General features: G+C 43.8%; 1 protein-coding gene across 3 annotated transcripts in view; it reads right to left on the reverse strand.

Annotated features, from left to right (window-relative positions):
• fto (FTO alpha-ketoglutarate dependent dioxygenase) overlaps positions 1–19,178 on the reverse strand; it is a 114,870-nt gene that overhangs the window by 12,683 nt on the left and 83,009 nt on the right. The window contains exons 9-10 of one of the 3 annotated variants that reach the window (XR_005442197.1): positions 7,204–7,353; positions 6,913–7,094 (exon numbers count right to left, since the gene is read on the reverse strand). The exons of 1 other annotated variant lie outside the window; for it this stretch is intronic. The gene's annotated coding sequence lies outside the window, so the exon portion shown is untranslated. Of the gene's footprint in view, positions 1–6,912; positions 7,095–7,203; positions 7,354–19,178 lie in introns of those variants that run through there. One more of the 3 variants, XR_005442196.1, reaches the window with a different exon arrangement.

A 19,178-nucleotide genomic window follows, 5' to 3' on the forward strand; every position in this document is an offset into this window, starting at 1 on the left:
AACATTTTTAGTACAACATCAACATGTCAGTGTCCATTCGTCCCCTCGCCCTATTGCCCACGTCCTACCCCAGTGCCTCCCTACACCAACACGCCTACAAACACACAAACACTAACATACACACACACACACACACACACTCTGGGAGCCAGCGGCCCCTTCACCCATAATTCCGCCTGACTTCCGCAGTCTGACTGGCAGGAGACAGGGAGGGTGAGGACAACAAGCTGTGAATACGGGAAGAGACAGAAAATCATTGAGAACCTTGCCTTTATGAATCTTTGATGAGAGAGAGTGGGGGTTGGCGGGGGCTTTGCCTCTGGTTAAATCAGAGCAAAGCGAGTGTGGTGTGTGCATGACTGCCAACAGAGGTTGAAATAAACAGGGCCTGGACCAGGCCCAGACAAATGCAAACCCCGCAGTTGCAAACATTTGTCCTTGCAATTAGTCCCTGTCCTTCCTGTTCATGTTGCAGGTAAGTGGTATTGGGATCAAGCAAAACAGCTATAGCTATGAGTGCCAAGGAGACCGGTGAGGGGTGGAAGGTTGAGAAGCGGGCATCTTCCATATTTAATTGTGCAGCTGGCAACAACTTGGTTTACTAAAGATGAATCAATCAATCAATCAATCTCTGTACAGAAAGTAGACACAATAATACAAACACTTCATAAGAAAGGTTCACATAAGGTTACATGCCATTTCACAACACTGCCAATATCCTTCAACTGTTTATCATACCCCTGTTAGGTAATTTTAAGTTGAGACTGCTGTTCCTCTTTCTTATTCCGTTTACCCGGGTTTGTTTTTAATAACTGTGTCCATGACATATTAATCATCTTGTTATTTGTGACAGATGCACCTGCACTTTGGGTATCTCTGTTAGATCAGTCAGAGACATTTACTTTGAAGAACTGACCATTTACAGCAAACGGTTACACAGCTACATTTGACAGTGAATCCAAGAAGCAAAGATTCTGCTGAGACAGTTTATCCCTGTTAATATACACATACATGGACATTTAATCTCAGTTCATTTAACAACAATTATAATTCCACTGGTCCCATGTGGTTTTTTTTCTTCAAAATTATTCACTTATTTGTCATTGCACAGCAACAAATTATGCAGTCTGAAACAGGACGATTCAAAATATTACTATCTTTTACGATTCCTGTCCCATTTGGTCAAATTTTACAGGTAGTCCTCAGCCTGGAAAGATTTTTGTTTCTTATGGCTGACATTGCTAGTAATAGCCCCCATTACTCATCTGAGAGGGGAACAGTTTAACATACACTAACAAGTCCGGCTTTCTGCAATGATAAATGACATGCAACTATGTGCAAGAAGAATAGCAAACAATATGACGAGCTGGTATTATGCTGTCCTACACAGCAGTTTCCTAATTAACAATGATAAAGTATGTTGCAGTGTCTTGTAAGGGTATACTAGCTTGCAATCAAAGCGTGGGAAGTTGTATTACACACACACATTTGTGGTGTTCCTTCTTTCAATGTTCATTGTTTTACCTTCACACCTGTTCTGGCATCAGACATCGGACACATAAAAAGCTGATGTTGACTCAGAGCAGGGTGTTTTAATTAATAATACAAGACATGTTACAACAACCCTACTTCAAAACAGATTTTTAATAGATGTCGAGCAGGTGCCAGTTTTCTTCTCAACATGACTTGGCTTATGTTACGAAACAAGCAGAGCAGCATAGTAGCTTTATCTCATCTGCCACCTGTGACAGCTCAGAATTCAGAGTCCTCCAGGAAGCTCGGTTCATGTTAATGTGTCACCAATGAGGCCTTTTGAAGACTCGATTCATCCATCTGTCAGCGAATACAGAGGTACTGCCGACTGATTTCCGATCACATAAGAGCTTGGCAATGAGATGAACTGTCTTAAGCTGATCAAGAGTTGTCTTGGCTTCCATCTACATCTGTCAGGCTGAAATTTTACACTTTGCTACACGTGTTGATCACATATAGCAAAGTATGGGCACAATTTCAAGCTACTGTTTGGACTCATCTAGTTTGGGCTTGAATTAGGAGAAACTTTGAAGGCGGAGGATTGATTGACACCTAAAGCACATTTTCTCACAGCTTGTAGCCTCAGGAGAAGACAGTGGAGGACTATGCCAGTTTTGGGTTGGGTCATTAGGTACAGAGTGAGTCTAACAGTGCCCCCTGATGGTCCATGCATGCTTTGTGCCAGGGAAGAAAGATAAAGGTAGGGTGAGTTGTGTGGCTAGAAAATGTAATGCCAAGGAAACAACATCACCTGACATCAAATGGAGCCTGTGTCCAGCCTTTGTTTGCAGGCAAAGGGAGGTGAAAAGAGCAGTACTTAGCAGAGCAGCTAACCTGTGGCCATATCTGGTGGACAAATCAATAGAAGTGTCTGAGAGCTGAGCAGAGTGTGCTTGGGGGAGAGCTGGAGGGGCTTCCCCCTGGCCCGCTGCCCCCAGGCCCCTCCTGGGGGGGGGGTACCTGCCTGTCTCTTTGCCCTCTGTCTCTTCTGCCTCAGTGCTTCCATCCTGCAACTACTCACTCATACACATACATATACACAAGTGCATGGAACAAGCCCACATATACTTTGGTACGGGCGTCCTGTGACATCTTGTAGCACCACCTATACTATGAAGCGCAACAAGGGATCCATACTGTCTAAAAGGTTACACTGCAAATGCAGACTTTTAAAAGGTATATAAGAGCATATACAAGCAAATTCAAACCTGTGCAACTACACACACATGCACACACTGAGACACATATTGATAAATGTGCACACACTGTTTGTCCCCTGATACCCCATAGTACATGGACCACAATATGGACAAGCTGCAAATGGCCTACCATTGTAGTGGTCTTTCACACAAGAGGGTAGAAGAAGCCATACCAAATGCACAACAGAACACCTCCCCCACCTGACCCTGAAGCCCTGGAGAACAGTCAGGTCCTGAGCAACAGTAAAAGCAGTACTCCTCCAAACTGCAGGAATCCAATTCTCTAAAAAACAGAGACCCTTTCCCTCATCTGTCCCCCACTTGCTGCTGCCAACTTACTTTCAATCACAGTTAACATCACAGAACAAGAAGTGGAGGGATGGGAGGGGGCGAAACACAAGCCTGCTGCACAATGTACTTGTCTGGCAGCTGCTTACTCTGACATTTGAGGCCACGGGGACCTTGTTGAAAGAGCAGATGCTCACTGATGTACAGGCACAGGAACATGGCAACTACACAAGTGGCTGAAGCAGAAAAAAAAAAATCTGCACAAACATATGAGAAGGAAAGAACAAGGGGAAAAAGCTGAAGATGGCAGGCTCACGCAGAGATGTATTGAGTGTAGAAACACGACCACAAATACACAGCAGAGTGGACATGGCACACTGACATGCCCATAGATGAAAGAAGACACCAGTGAAACAGATGTGAAATAATCAGAGGTACCCATATGACAAACAATCACATAAATATTTCTACACTAACAAGCAGCTACTATTACATGGAAACTGTACATGTACATTTGAATACATGTAAATGTATAATCACATGCACACAATTAAAAGCCTCCACACAAGATGTGCACAGAAGACTATTTAAAATATTTGTGATTTAAAAAAAAGACCACCAAAATCCACACACTTGGACAGATAAGAGTATGAGCAGCCCCAGCCTCCACGTATTACAATATAAATGCATGAACCTACTAATCATCTAAATTATTATGCCAACAATGTAATTCCACTGCTACACCTTGAGTGACAACATGTTTCTGGAATATTGGTAACAATCACTGATGCAAATTAACAGGAAAGGACAGAATTCAATGGTTCTTGCTGGAAGAAAGCCAAGAAAAGATTAGTGTAGAGGGAGACAGAGAAAATAAAGAGACACAGCAAATACGGAACGATGGGAAGATGAGATGGGAGGAAAACAGATGGAAACAAAAGAGAGAAACACAAGACATAGAATGCAAAGTGGGAGAGGTACAGAGCACGCAGCATCATGGTGCATCTCCGGCAAAGAGAAATTAGTTTCCGCAGAGGGCCGCAGGCACCGTTATGGAAATGGGTGGCTGGCAGCTTCTTTGGCTGACTGTAAACAGGATCTTGGTAAGGCATACAGCCTCTGGTGAGGCCCACGGAGCCCGGCATCACTGCAGTGCTGTGTTGAGCTGCAATACTCCCACGGTCCCTCCTTCTATCTGTCTGGTTCCTTTGCTCCAACCTGCCCAAACTCCACTCGTGAGTAATTTATGAAGCTGGTGGGGGTGGTTGCGGAAGCGGTACGTGCACATCCTGACACCAAATACATGACATGTTCCACATGTCTTCCTACTAAACTACAAAGAGCCCTTTTGTCTCTACAAAGAAAAAGAAACACCAAAAAGTAGTTAAGGCGTTTGGGGTGCTTGCATCACTTTGTGAACTGCTGTGAACTAGGTAGTTTATGGCAACCCCAGTTAAGAGGCTAACCAGAATAAAAGTAGCTCTCTGTGTTGATGGTTATAAGCCCTAATTAAGCTGTTCATTCAAGGACTATGACATTATCTGGCAGCATTGTCTTGGTTATCTGGCAGCATTCTCCTTTGGTTATGCCAGGGTACAGATGCGATACACTGCCAAGTAACTAGAAGAAAAGGAGGCCAAAAGACTAGCCAGGAGTTAAGGGACAACCAGTGCACTCACAAATTCTGAGTCCGTGTTCAAACTGGACATCCATCAAAATCCACTTTGCAGATGTTCCCACTACAGTTTTACAACATCTGACCTCATTGCCTACAAATCTACTATATGGTCAACTCAAAGTGTCACATTTTGTGTGTATGTGTGTGTCAGCCCTATATGTACAAGTGTAAGTATGTCTACTTGTCTGCCTCTACAAAGTAACTGATGCAGGCCTCTCTCTTTCCTCTTCCTAACTCTTCCTTTTCCTAGCACAATCACAGAAGGCCTGCATTATCTTTGCCATGCTGTGAAACAAAGTGCAGTGGCGTAATGCGAGGTCTTACACAAAAGTAAACAACTTCATCTTGTGTCTGAAATATGTGTCACTGCGATTGTGCAAAGCTGCCCATCGACACAGCAGTGTCGGGTTGAAGGAGCGTCTCCTAATTAATGAGCAAGATAGAGAGAGAGAGAGTGAAAGAGAGAGAAACTCTCTTCCATAGTTCTTCTTCAAACAAACACTTCCTACGGGACCCCATTGTTTGGACTGAGGCATCATGGGTAGCCTTATTTACAGATTTTAATTGCTCTGGTGATCTGTGGGTAAAACACCCTGTCGTAATCACCTCACAATAGAATTGTTACTCTTTCTGACAATTGTAATAAAATGCTCTACAGCGTCCAGGGGAAAACGAAGAGAAGGAAACAGAGAAGGGCAGGGAAAAAGAAACACAGATGGTAGACGGTGCAAAGAAAACAGGAAATATAGAGAAAAAATAAGTAAGGAAAAAATATTTTGGATGCAAATCTTCTCAGCAAGAGGAACTAATCTGAGCGGGCGGGAAGCAGGGATGAGGATGGGACTGTTGTCCAAGGAAATGATTGCTCTCCCACCTCAAAGTGACAACCATGAGAAGCTCACCGTTCCTGGACCTCCGAAGCGGAACCGCAAAGGTGACATGCGCTGCAACTATCACACAACACACATACACACCTACACACCACACACAGACAGATTGGGAATGAGGAGGTAGGTCACCTACAGGAAGAGATTAGTGTCACCAGGCAGAGGTAGGAACATGGGACTGTCAACTGCAGCTGTCTCTGATCTGGGAGGAGCAGGCAAAACTAGCTCTCATGTACTTTCATACTGCTTTCAAAGAGGTGGTAAAACAGGGATAAAATCAGTTCATTTCAAACAGGCAGCTACCTTTTACACATAACGAGTCACCAGAAAAATAGAAACACCTGTACATTGTAATACAATAGACTTTAACAGCCATGGAATAAACACTACCTTATTTAGAAATGCTCAGTTTTTGAGGCAATACTTTTTGGTAGTGTTGTGTTGGACTACAGTGCATGCACTGAAAGGTGTTTCTAATATTGTGTTCACTTCATTTACATATATGGAAGAAAAATATAAGATACCATCAACCATACTAAATTAAAGTTTATGTGTTTGTCTTTTTCTGTTCTATCTGTCTGTGGCACCTACAGGATAAATTTTCTTTAATTGTAATTTATTAGTTGCACAGAGGGACATTTCAAAACAATGTGCATCATTTTATACAGCACTGAAAGCGACATCCCACTGCAGTCTGTTCGTTTCTGCTGAGACGAAGAGTAGCAGCTCCTCTACTCGGTGAAAGAGCTGTTTTACTTAAGTGTGTCAAACGCTATCCCATTATTATGCCTGCTGATAAAGGTAATACAAACACTCTGTGCATCAAAGGTCCATGAAAAATTAAACAGCCAATCAGCTGGCAATTATTCTCTTTAATCTCCTGGAGGCAGCCAATTGGGATGTGCCTCCGGTGGTGGTGGCCTGGAAGGGATTCATGCCTTTGGTTCTGCACATTCCACAATCCAAACACTTACTTTGCATTATGCTCAGCTCAGGCTAAAATAAAGTACAGGCAAACTTTCTAAACTCTTTTTCTTTCCCTTATTTGTGAAAATGCACCATCTTGTGTATTGATATATTAAAGCCAGATAAGTCAATTTGCCTTTGTTTCTCCTAGACTATGGATCGTTTAAAGGCATTTCAACTGGACATGAAGACACCCTGTTCATGTTCCAACGGAGCTGATCAATTGCTCATTTAAAGCAGCAGGATGTGGTGCCATGGTGTTTAGAGGAGGTAATGTTTATTGTATTACCATCAGCGCTTAAGACCTCTGGGTATGTGCCGTTCATCTCCAGCTGTCAATGCCCTTTGTCATAATGTATTACAAAGTATTGACTACTTTATTATGGATTACAACAGATGCAAATCAGCAGCAAAAAAAAATGCTCATTACAGCTACTACATGATGATGGGAATACTTAACTGCCCGGTACTGCCAGAAGTGATGCTATCATTAGAAACTCACAAAACCAACTTTCTGTGCTGTCCTTCAGCAAATCACCTGCTCTGTAATATGATAAGAAACAAATTCCCTGAAAAGCTGTGTGCCAAACTGCACCTGAGGTGAACTAAAAAACAAAATGATTAACAGTGGAGGTTATATGGACCATCTTACTTGGTCTGGTCTGGTGTCGCTGTGGCTATGGCTCGACCACCAGTTTGATTCTTGTCACTCCTGTCCACACTATCCTCACAAACACCGACTCCATCCCAGTCGAATCGATGGGCGTGTGCAGCCACTCAATGCCAATGATTCTCCCCTGATCTTAATTAGAGAAACACATCAGATACAAACGACATCTCAAATCAATCGACAAGTACAGGGTGAGGGGACTGGGGTAATAGAGAGAGACAACTTTCAGTCTCTTTTCCACAACATGAATCCTAAATTTTATATTTTAACTAAACAGCATCGAGGCCTCATATGAAATGTAAGCAGCCCGATGCCAAGGATCTATCTGGTTTGAAAATTTGCGCAACATAATCACAGAAAAAAAGTCTTAGATGTGCTGATAAATTATTAATGGAGAGAGATGCTATCCAGTCCATCTCTGACTTCTCCACCCCATATTCTTTCCTTTACTATTCATCTCCATTTTCCACTCCATCTCTTCCCCACTCTGTCATGGGAGATGGATGAATGGTGGCATAAAGACAGAAACAGGCCGACAAGCTCCTTAGCCGCATTGCTGAGTGTATAACTAGCAACATTAGTGAACACCTACACCCAAGGAGCCCATCAAAGACAAGGGTATTTAGTGTGGCGTCAAGGGAAACACACACACACACACAAAAAGACACACCTGTGTGCCAAATGCCAGTACACACATACTCATTTTATTGGCACATTTGTGCACATTGACATTGATGTACTCATATATGTAAGCATGTATGTAAGCATACACTGATATATTTTAAAGCTACGCACGCACACGCACACACACACACACACACACACACACACACACACACCACTAAGGGAGTCAATAGTGCTGATTTTCCTTGTCAGCTCCTCGGCAGGCACTGGTTTAAAGAGACATCAATCTGTGATGTCAGCACTTACCTAATGAACCCGCTCAGATCGATGAAAGCACTGGTCCGCTACACAGCCTGGCTTCACTGCCTTGACTGCTTTTATGTATACTTTGACTCTTTTGAGATCTATGCTGGACCACAACATGCCCAAGGTATGTGTGTCCACGTGTGCAAGCAGCTTCCTGGATAAATTTGTGCTGATGTACCCATTTCGTCTGTGTGTTTACAAAAACACTGTAGTGTATATGTACAGTACAAAGGTATCTATGAGTGTTTGTGTGTAAATGTAATTGCACATCTATGCAGACCTATGTAATACTATGATTATTTACGCACTTGTGCATGCCTTGTTTACATTTCTGTCACATATGCCCTATTACGTGCTGGTGTGCGTGTGTGTCTGTGTGCATGTAAAATTACCTATGTTTGAGTGTGTGAATATGTACAGTGCCTGTACATGTAGGCCTAAATGAGGTGTGAATACAAGTTATGTGTTTATGAGGATATGTATGGCAGGAATAATTATGAGTTGCTGTGTGTATATATATATATATGCAGGAGTATGTAAACCCGTCCCTTCTTTTCTCCCAAAATGCATCAGTTTATAGGCTGAATGGCGATGGCTACGGGGGTGGCAGCAGCATGAGATGCTGTACAATTAGATTAGTTCCATTTCCTTTGATCGGCCTCACCCCGTCCCATCTTGCATGTGACACTTCAAATGCAGGAGCCTTCCTGTGCCACTTAATTGACCAGAATAAACATATTATATTGTGATAAGTGTCGCGATTGTAACAAATTGTACGGCGTGACTGACACAAATCATGGCATTAGCTATGCCTCTCTTATCGGTGGCCTCCCTGTGCCTTTTCAATAAACAATCGAGTACACTGAAAGAGCGAGAAAGGCAGAGCAAGGGAGAGAAGAAAGGAGAGAGGGAGGGATTGATGGTGGGTGAGGAGAACGGGAGCGTTGTGGCCGCGATCTAACGTTTACCCACTTAACCATTCAAAAAGTCATCTTCTTCCATCAGCGCTTCACTCGGCGCTGCATGAGAAACATTATCTTTCCACAGGAGCTATCATTCACAGATGGCTTCCCCCTTCTCAGCAACCTGCCACCATGCATTTCCAACACTGGATATTGTGTATGTGTGTGTATCTTTTAGTATAGGCAGGGGAATGATGTATGAAGTTGAGAGGAGAAAAAAGAGAAGGGAAGAAAACAAAAGGGAGAGGACATGTTTGTATATGGATTTTTTTGTATGTTCACATTATGTGCGCAGCTATGAGTGTAGAGGTTTGAAGGGAGAGAGGGAAGGGATGAAGAGAACTGCTGGAGGCATGTGGGGGTGGGTGGGTAGAGGGAGGGAGGCTGACGTGTTAATCAGTGAATCAGCGTCCATCCACTAATGTCTGCCAGTGTAAATAAGGCCCTCATCTCCTGCCGTCACATACGCTGGCTTTCCAGCCCATTAGGCCCGAGCTGGCTGGCTGAGGCGGCCCACCGCTCGCTGGAGACTCATTTACGTGTCTATAGGCATCTGTGGCTGGTGATAGGGAGCCCACGTGAAATTAATGGGACTATGGGTGCTGCCAGCCAGCAAGCCAGCCAGCTCTCCTGCGCCCACATACACATACACACACTCTTTACACACACCAATCACCAGCATGTATGCTTGAATGCATGAGCTCGCACACCTACATGTGCGCGCACACACACACACACACATAGAGGCACAGACATACACACGATGCAGTGGTTTTTATGCATGCTGGGTAAACTAACCTTTGCAGTAAAGATTTAGCAGCTTTATTAGTTTAGGAAATGGCTGTAATTAAGGATAATTCATAATGGCTGCTTCTCCCCTTTTTATGGTATCAAAAGGGGGCTGGTCTAATTTAGACTGCTTGCGTTTGTGCACTAGGGCAGTAAAATGGGTGGAGTGGGGGAAATACATGGGGATGGAAAGCAAGAGGGAGGCCTCTGCAAGGTTCAGATATACTGTGTGGTCAGCATGCCAGCTGAGGGTTATTGCCAAATGGTCTTTACACATCCTTTATAAAAATTCAACATTTCACACAGCAACGGTTTATTTGGCTGACAATTTCCAAAATTCATAGCATTCATTGGGAACATACTATGAATATATATGAATATAAAATAATAAAGGCAAGGCAAGACATTTCACCATATCCGAAAACAAAAAGCTTGTTTGGGAAGGTGTAATTTTCACAGTGACAGTTATTTGTATGGTTATGGACCCTAACACACAGAGCACTGGGTTATACAAGGAAAAACATGAAAATCAGCTTAATTGAAGAACAGCAACAGATGCAGATCTTGTGTAATCACATATGTTATGACACTCAATCGCTAAAGCAAGGCAAGACAGTGCACTCCTATCCAAAACAATGAGACACTCACGTCTTAGTACCAGGTGGCCAGGCACTCAGGGCAGGCAAACAAGGGGCTGAGCACATACCCTAGGCTCCAGAGAGGAGGTGTATGACTGCATTGAGCCCACCTCCTTTTCCTCTCCCTCACCGGAGGTGAGGCACGAAACCAGAGGACAGGATCAATAAGTCCACAGATGCTGCCAGCTCCTTTCACTCATTACCACTGATGAATAATAGAGGACAGCCTCAACCTCCCTAGGATTCTTGTCCTCTCTGAATGTGCACACATAGAGAGACACAAATGCAAACACACAGGAAAAGAAGGTAATGCAGCACTATGAGGACAGAAGTCACATCAAGTTCAATCTCAGGTGTCATAAATGCATTGGTTTTACTGACAACTACTGTCAGAGTTGCATCTAACAGTAGAGATATAAGATGCTGGAGCATTTTGTTCAACATGTCCAACTCATACACTCAACAACAAAAAAGCAAATAAGTCTCCACGCTCTCTCAAAATAAGGGCAAAACAAAATCTGAGCAACGGAAAAGAAAACAACATAGGGCACAGTCCTGTAAGGCAGACAATCTCACTCCAAAGGTTCCTCAGTTTTGGCTTAACACCATTTCTACAGTACACCTTTCACCTCCTTTAGTGCATGAGATATGAGCAGCAACAAGGCACTGACCATCTGCCCTTAAGTTAAAGCAAAAACAAAACAAAACAATAAAAAACAGCAGCAGCACCAGCTTAAAGCTACACCCAATCAATTATGGAGTAGCAACCTGTCCAAAATGTGATTTCAACACTGTCCGTCGCATCTTTCACGCCATTATCGATTACCTTCGCTTGTAACGTTTTCTGTTAATTCTCTTCACCCACACAAAATCTATATGTGTGCATTGCAAAGCTTGCATCTGAGCTGAGCTGAGGCTGCCTCAGTTCCGCAGGCCAGACAATCACTGTCAATCTACCTAATGACCAAGTGTCTGCTGATGCATGCTAGTGAAGTGGGGAGAGTCCCGGGGTGCAACATGAAGCAGAATGGAGAGCAACCCCTGCTTCTCAAAGTGTTGAAAGGGCATGTAAACCCCCTTGCTGGAGCTTTCCCAATGCTTCTCACTTTCCTCTGTAACTTTAGTTAGATCAAAGAGAATGGGGTCCTTAAGTAGAAGTAGTACAGATCAACTAGGTTTGGGGTTGAGTCACATAAGGATGCAGGGGGAAAGTTGAATGATAGAATATTCTGTCAGAGTGCAATTCCTCTGCTAACGGAAGTGTGTTTTAACAATGTATGGCGCAAGAAAATCCTCCCTAAAGGATTAGGTTCAGTGAGGAAAGAGCAAAGGATGGGTGGACAGCAAGAAGTTGTAAGACAAGGGGGCCTGATGTTCCTGCTGTAAAACCCTGCCCCATCTTCATTCCTGTGAGCGCTATCACAGAAGGTGGCGGCTCTGTCCGGTACATCAGCCTAAGGATGTAGGAGATTGAATCAGACCTGCCGGTTCGCCAGCCATTTCAGCAGCAAAATAAATGACAAGGCGAGTGCTGGGGGAGAGAGAGTACGAGGGCAGCCCAAAGGTGTGACCCCACTGATGAGATGAGAGGCAGTCCAGACAGAATCTTAGATAGAGATAGGAGATGGAGAGAGAGGAAGAGATAGTGGGGGCCCGGTGTCACTTTATCAAATTCCTCCCTGGCAAATGGTAACAGAGGTCAGGGGAAGAAAAGCATGGGGGCAGTGCGTAAAGCTGAGTGAAAACACAGCGCTGCTCTAATACCTTTCATAAAGAGAAAAGCCTCCTCATCCACCAGCCATGATTAAATATAACCTGAGTGCTGGAAAACTAACCCCCACTACCCCGCCAAGGCCTAAGTTTGTGTGTGCATGTGTGTGCGTTTGTACACTTGTGGGGTGAGGAGGGTAAAAGCAATTTGTGGAGAACTTGTTGGGTGAGTGGAGTGTGTTTTTGTGGCACCAGTAAGGGGGTGGAGGGAGAAATGGGTGCTGGACGTGCACATCCTGGCCTGCAACTCTCTGACACCAGCCGGGCAACATTAATGTGTGAGTCTGCTGGTCGCCTGAAATTAATGCTGTCATCAGCAGCTGGACAAGAACAGCAGCCACTGTGGTCACATGTGGCAATTACAGGATAATGGCATTCAATTTCAATCTCTTGAGTCACTTGCTTTAAAGTTGCCATTCAGTGACCTGAGGCCACATGCAAACAGCAATTTGCAACATGAGATAATTTCCTCTCCTGTTCATTTTAACGTTTCTTTAATCAAATCAAATTTATCACCTGGCATGAGCATGCAAGTGCCCTGCACAAGTGTGTGTGCAATTTGTGAGTGACAATTTGTGAAAAGTGACATTGCCACTAGTTGCGATCTGCATGTAAAACAGTATTTTTGTGAAAAAGTGTGCGAGAGAAGGCAGGGGTCCACAAATATGTCTCTTGTGAGGTAGGTTGTTTTGGTCTTTTTTTTCTTTTGATAAAATGACTGAAATGTTCATCTGTCACATGCTAAAACAGGTAGAGAAGAGTCTTAAAGTCAGTGACCTGCTTCAGTAATGTCACATCAATATCTATTTATGTTTGCTAACGTAGTAGCATTAGCCACCATGAGCTACTTGCCATACCAGACCAAGTAAGTTCAGTGTGGGTGGATCTATTTGCTTATGAATTTAACTTTTCATTTGTAAGAGGGAGATTGAGTTAATTTTTCTTTCAAATGTACATATGCTGGCTTTTCAAGACAGGGAGCAAAGTGGACTTGCACCCCTGTGGAGCCAGTACAAAGGGCAAGTTGTTTAGCTAGGGACTGTCCCAAAACTCAAAGATCACACATTCATTGTCCACAAAGCCAATATGTACATGCATTCAAAATTGACTTGCCCCTGAATGACTCCTGACATTTGACCACACCATCAAAATACATGTTTGTCTGAGACAAGTACATAAATAATTAGGAATTTTCTTCCATGTGCATTGTGCCAAAAGAAGGGCATGTAAATTTACAAAAGGAAGACTACACTGTTGACACTTGGATATGAGGAGCCAATATAAACAATAACCTTATTTTATATATGCCTATGTGGCCCTCTGAGATGGAGAGAAATTGGGTCATCAGTGTCACTCAGAACCCCAATGTGGAGGCTTGTTTTCTTGATCTAATAGAAGGTAATGATCCAGAGAGCAGGGCTAGGCTTCCTCTTCCATGGAGCAGGCCTCCGGGGGCTACTCCACCCCTGACAGAGGCAGTGGTCGTGGCAGTGCAATAAGAATAAACACATGCAGGCGGGGAGTCTATTTGGCTGAGAGTGATGGCTAGCTTGTTGCTTATCCCAGCCCAATAAATCTCCATACAGGGCCGAGAGATGAGCGCCGCTTATCTCATCAGCCTCGCGACTGATGCCTCTGACCGAGTGCCGCCGCTTAGACCCCTGATTTATCATGAACAGGGAAGGGGAGAGGTTCTTCACCGTAGTAGAGCTAAAATAGAGAGAGAATGGGAGGGGGACACAGACGGAGATGCAAAGAAAGGGAGGGAGGGAGAAAATGAAATAAAAAGGGGGAGTAAAATAGACATATTGAAAAGCAGAGGGCAAAGGGAGATAATGCAGAAATATAGAGAGCAAACAGAAAGGTTTTCAAGGGAAAACATGGAGGCTTTGGCGTGAGGCAACGCAATAAACTAAAAATAAAACTCCCAAACCTGAGGAGGAGGAGGAGAGTGGAGTGTGGGGGTAAATGTCACAATCTCCATGTCAGGGGGAGTTGGTGAGGGGGAACTGCACTTGACGGCTGGATTCTGTAAGATTCAGCAGTTTTTTCAAGGAAAAGAAGGATAGAAAGGGACACCGGGCTACTGTATTTGAAGTACTGTATTTTTCCTGACTGATGCTGGATGGACACATACTTCCACTTGTACCATGCTCTCAAGGGTTGCTCATTATAAAATAAAGACTTGTGTTAAGTGAAGATGGTTCTTTAAGGCACTTGTGTAACTTATACATACATTAAATCTACAATGCATGTTGCGCCGGGCACAGTTCATATATGTGGTATTTGGGAATTAAGATCACTGATACCATCTTAGAATAACACACATGTGGAGTATTAGCATTGTCGCCTGCTTAATAGCTTCCTTCAGCCTCCTCAAACATGAGCTATGACACAACTTCAACACTCGGGATGAAACTGTGCCCCCATCTGCCCACCAGCTCCACAATGTGATGAATAGTTTGGCCCTGTAACACCAGCAGATTAACCCAATAAGAGGTTTTTAGCAGTGTGAGAGCCGAGGGCCAGAGGATGAAGAGAGTGTGCATGTGTCAGCGGTAGGACTTGGCAGTGGTGGTGGGGGTGTTGGTTTAAGGTGGGGGGGGGCAATAAAGAGGAGCGAGAGGGGCAAGGAGAATTATGTCAGTGTGATTGTCAATCATGGGTGGCGGGTAGACGGTGAAAGTCAAAGACAGCAAGCCGGGGGGGGGGGGGGGGCTCTACCCTGCTCTCTCTCTCATTTTACCTCGCTCCCTCCCTCTCTCTCCATCTTGTGGCCATATGAATTAGTGTGGTGAGAGGAGAGAATGAAGAAGGTGGGAGGGGAGGATGGGGAGTGACGGGAAACAGACGGGTATAATATTCTCATCACTCTTCACTCTGAAGTCGTTGGTGAGGAGCGTGGCCCAGGGCACTCAGCGGCCCAGCCAGCCGCCTCGCAGACCCTGCAAATATTCCTAAACCTCAATTTTTCATATTTCCCTGTATGCATAAGGAGATGAAAAATCATCCGATCATTTGTATTGTCTGACTGAGGTTATACACAAATATTAGTTTATCTACCGCACCTAAGATTGCCTCCCTAAGCAAGACGGATTGGTCTTTTGGAGAGGGCAATATTCCCCGTGAACATATTCAGTCCATCTTTTATGTGCTGCAATTCACAGAGCAGCAGGTATGAGTTCCATCTCCAGACAGGCTCGATAAAGCTAAACACCCAATAGAGACACCGCTTATTATACACAATACGCTTTAATTGCCAGACAATTTGCAGCCGGGTAAAATTTATAGTTTTCAAAACTGATCTCATGCAAAGAGGCTTGACACCTAATATTCGTATTCATTCGGTGCACATTTACTGAACGCTCATCTAAAATGATTATTAAAGCAAAACAAGCAAAGGAATCAATTTGACTTGAGAGTGGGGGGAAAAAAGAGGGAAAAAACTCTTGAAATCACAGCCTCAATTGATTTCCGTTACCTCTTCTGTGAACTACAGAGTGTCTGGTCCTCTGCTCCAAGAGAGTGAGAAAGGAAGAAAGTGAGGAAAATGAGAGGAGGAGGGGGTGTGAAGAAGAGTTCTGGGTCAGAAATCACTGGGCGATTATTCACCACTCAGCCATGTGTAAAACTCATTAGACAATGCGTAATGCCTTTAATCAGATCAATGGCACAAGCAACTCAAAACTGATAGCTCCCATCAAAACTTACATAAAGCATGGCAAATTTCTCATTTACTTATAAAAATAAGTGAAGACAGGGGAATTATCCCCAAAATGGGCCTAATTGTTCTCTGTCTTCAAATCAATACTGTGGTGGGAAATAAATAAACAGATAAATAACAAAAGTTAAGTGTGGAACAACAAACAATGTGGAAAGAGGGCTAAAGGAGTGTGGTGGAGAGAGAGACATAAAATCTTTTCTGATCAGTGAGATTTAACATTTCAGGTAAAAGTAATGGAATTGCTTTGTTAAAAACACAAAATGTTCACGTACACGTACAATTCATCTCTGAAACAATGGAAAAAATGCAATACTGTACGGTGAAACTGTATGATGAAGGCCGGCAAGGGGGAACACTTTTCTCACCTTCTCTTTTTCCTGCTCCTCTCCAGCGAGCTTTGAGGTGGTGACAGTCTAGGAAGCGGTTGGGCAAGGGTGTTGAGGGTAATTAGGCGGGTGGAGGTACAGATGTTGAGCTGTGGAGGACCCTTACCGGGATACTGAGAAGCACTGGAGCATAAATAACCCTGCATCTGCCTCTCTCTGCCAGCTCTAAGTACCTTTCTTTGTTAGGCTATGGGTCTTCATTTTTTACAGTTGACAGGCAATGTTATTTCAGTTATTTGGTGGCATCTGGTTAGGCTGGCTGTGAGAGAAAGGGAGTAAGAAAAAAAACTGCTAACACACACACACACACACACACAGGACGTACTTTAATTAATTGCGGGGAGATTACATGGTCTTCCAACCGTGTAGTTTGTCATCAGAGCCCATTACACACTTCTATTAGATGTTTCTTCACAGTGTCAAGTGTAATTTGAAGGAGAGTCTTGGTGGAGGATCTCTAAGTACAGTGAGAGGCCTAAGGTTCATCTTGACTGAGGCAAAAATAACAAACTCTCCCACACCTCAATTAGCAGAAAGCAATGTGTAAACAAATAAGTCTTATTGGAGCGCTGCCTATTTCATGGTGTGTCACTCACTCATGCTGGTGACACGAGACTGTGGTTGTCTCCAGGCCTGCCGCTGGTCTGACTCTGTTGCCCTAGTGCCATTGCTCTTCATTTCAGTGGGAGAAGCTTTATTTTCATTGCCAAGCAATGAAGTGTCTTTGTATGACTGCGGAGCACACCACAATCAATCTTACACCAGCGGAGTTAACAGGACAGAAACCAATGCAGCCGTTACTCGGCACAGAACATTACCAGTGTATGGACTCATTATTCATCAGAGGCTCCATTAGACACCACTCACTACTCTGCCACGCTGGATATGAGACAGACAGACAGCAAGTCAGTGCTATGTCACACACAACACTGCCCACAGTGGACCAACACAGTAGAGGAATCATGCACAGGATACTATTGTATACACTGCAGCTGCAACACCAGAAAACTCACAATTTACATGTTTGTTTCTCTTGTTAAATTGAGGGTTTGCACAATCTTTCATGATTTCATGACTCTCTCCTAATGCAAACCATTCAACAATGTACTGTAGATTTTTTAAATGCAAGAAGCAAGAAGTTTTAAAGATGTAGTTGCTATTTTCTTTTAATTAGATGGTAACCATAAAATGTGGTTCCTGGTTTACTCTACAAAAATTCCCCAGAATACTGTCACCGCTTTGCAGGAACATTCCTGTGTCCCATGCCATCTACCCACAGATAAATGTGTATGACAGACTGTGTGCCTTCCTGTCCCGCCACCACAGTTGGTAAAGTAACTAATGACACAGCAGTTAATGGTCAACATTAGGGAAGAAAGAATAATAGACTATAATCCATACATCAGCCTCATAACCCCAGCTCTAATTGGCCACACATACTGTGTAAACCAGGAGGGACGCACATGACTTCAGTCGCAGCGTCACATACAAGATTTTACAACATCAGACAGCAGTTAAAAGTGGTGGGGAGACAGACGGGGAGAGCTGGCTGCTGAGCAGAACCAAGGTGGCAGCACACAACACATGAGGAGTCCCTCATAAGCCTGTCTGCTTCTTCTTCCTCCTCCTCGCTGTCACCACTGCAACCGTAACCATCCCCTGCCATCACTGCCAATGGGGCCTGGGACAGCTGCTCACCAGAACAACCCCCACACACACACACACACACACACACACACACACACACACACAGCACAGCACAGCACAGCACAGCCTACTGTACAACTACAGGCCCTGGGACCCACGGTAATTGGGCTTTTTCACTCTAGCGACCAACAACAAGCAATGGCACATTCCTGTCCTGCCACAATGGCAGCTTAAAAAATGGCATAATAAAAGACAGCACAAACAAACATCCCAGAGGACCCCGGCTGCAACATTCAGATGGTTGCAAACCAGGCGATAAACACCAGCTCGGGAACAGACAACCAGAACATGGTCAGGAAAACAGGAAGCACTCCTGCAAACAGGAAGTGACACGGGGCCCTCTCATCTAGATCCTCTAGCTCAATAATGTGTGGGGGGAAATAAAAAGAAAAGCTAATGAGAACAGCAAAGACATAGGTATGGCTGTTTACAAGTGTCTGCCTTCAATTTGAGAGGGAACTGAAATGGAAATTGAGGACAAACAATCAATGCCTCATTATAATCTCACATCATGTACGCAGGCTTGTTTTTATACCCCTGTCAGTTTATTGTGAGAGACTAATTTTGGCTTGTGTTTGTTATTCTACCGCTATTACAGGCTCATGTGTCCTCATTCTTAATTTCTGTCCCAGTTACTTTTTTGGCTTTCTTGTTTATTATATTCCGCTCAAATGTTTCCCGTCATACTTTGAATCTACAGCAGGATCCATGCGAGTGCCCCAACAGTGAAATAGTTAAGTGGATGACATACCTCTCTCATTCTTTATCTGCAACATTATCTTTTTATTCTCATTTTCTTCCCAAAGCAGGGGGAGTGTTGATGTCTGCTAACTCAACTCCTACTCTCAGTCAAACCTGCAATTACTGCCTTGTCTATCTCTACCTTAAACATTGCTTAACAAGAAAAATATGCCAATACACTGCAAACGCTTTCATTTGGGCTCTGAAATTAAACAAGCCGCTTGGAGCCATGTTGTAAATTACCCCGAGGAATGTGCAACTGGGCGCAGACACAAAGAGCACATCACATAGACTCCCTCAATAGAAGAAC

The sequence above is a fragment of the Micropterus salmoides genome, unplaced genomic scaffold (assembly GCF_014851395.1).
Source record: "Micropterus salmoides isolate LMB-PRFRI ecotype aquatic unplaced genomic scaffold, ASM1485139v1 Ms_hic_scaffold_6, whole genome shotgun sequence".
Taxonomy (NCBI): Eukaryota; Metazoa; Chordata; class Actinopteri; order Centrarchiformes; family Centrarchidae; genus Micropterus; species Micropterus salmoides.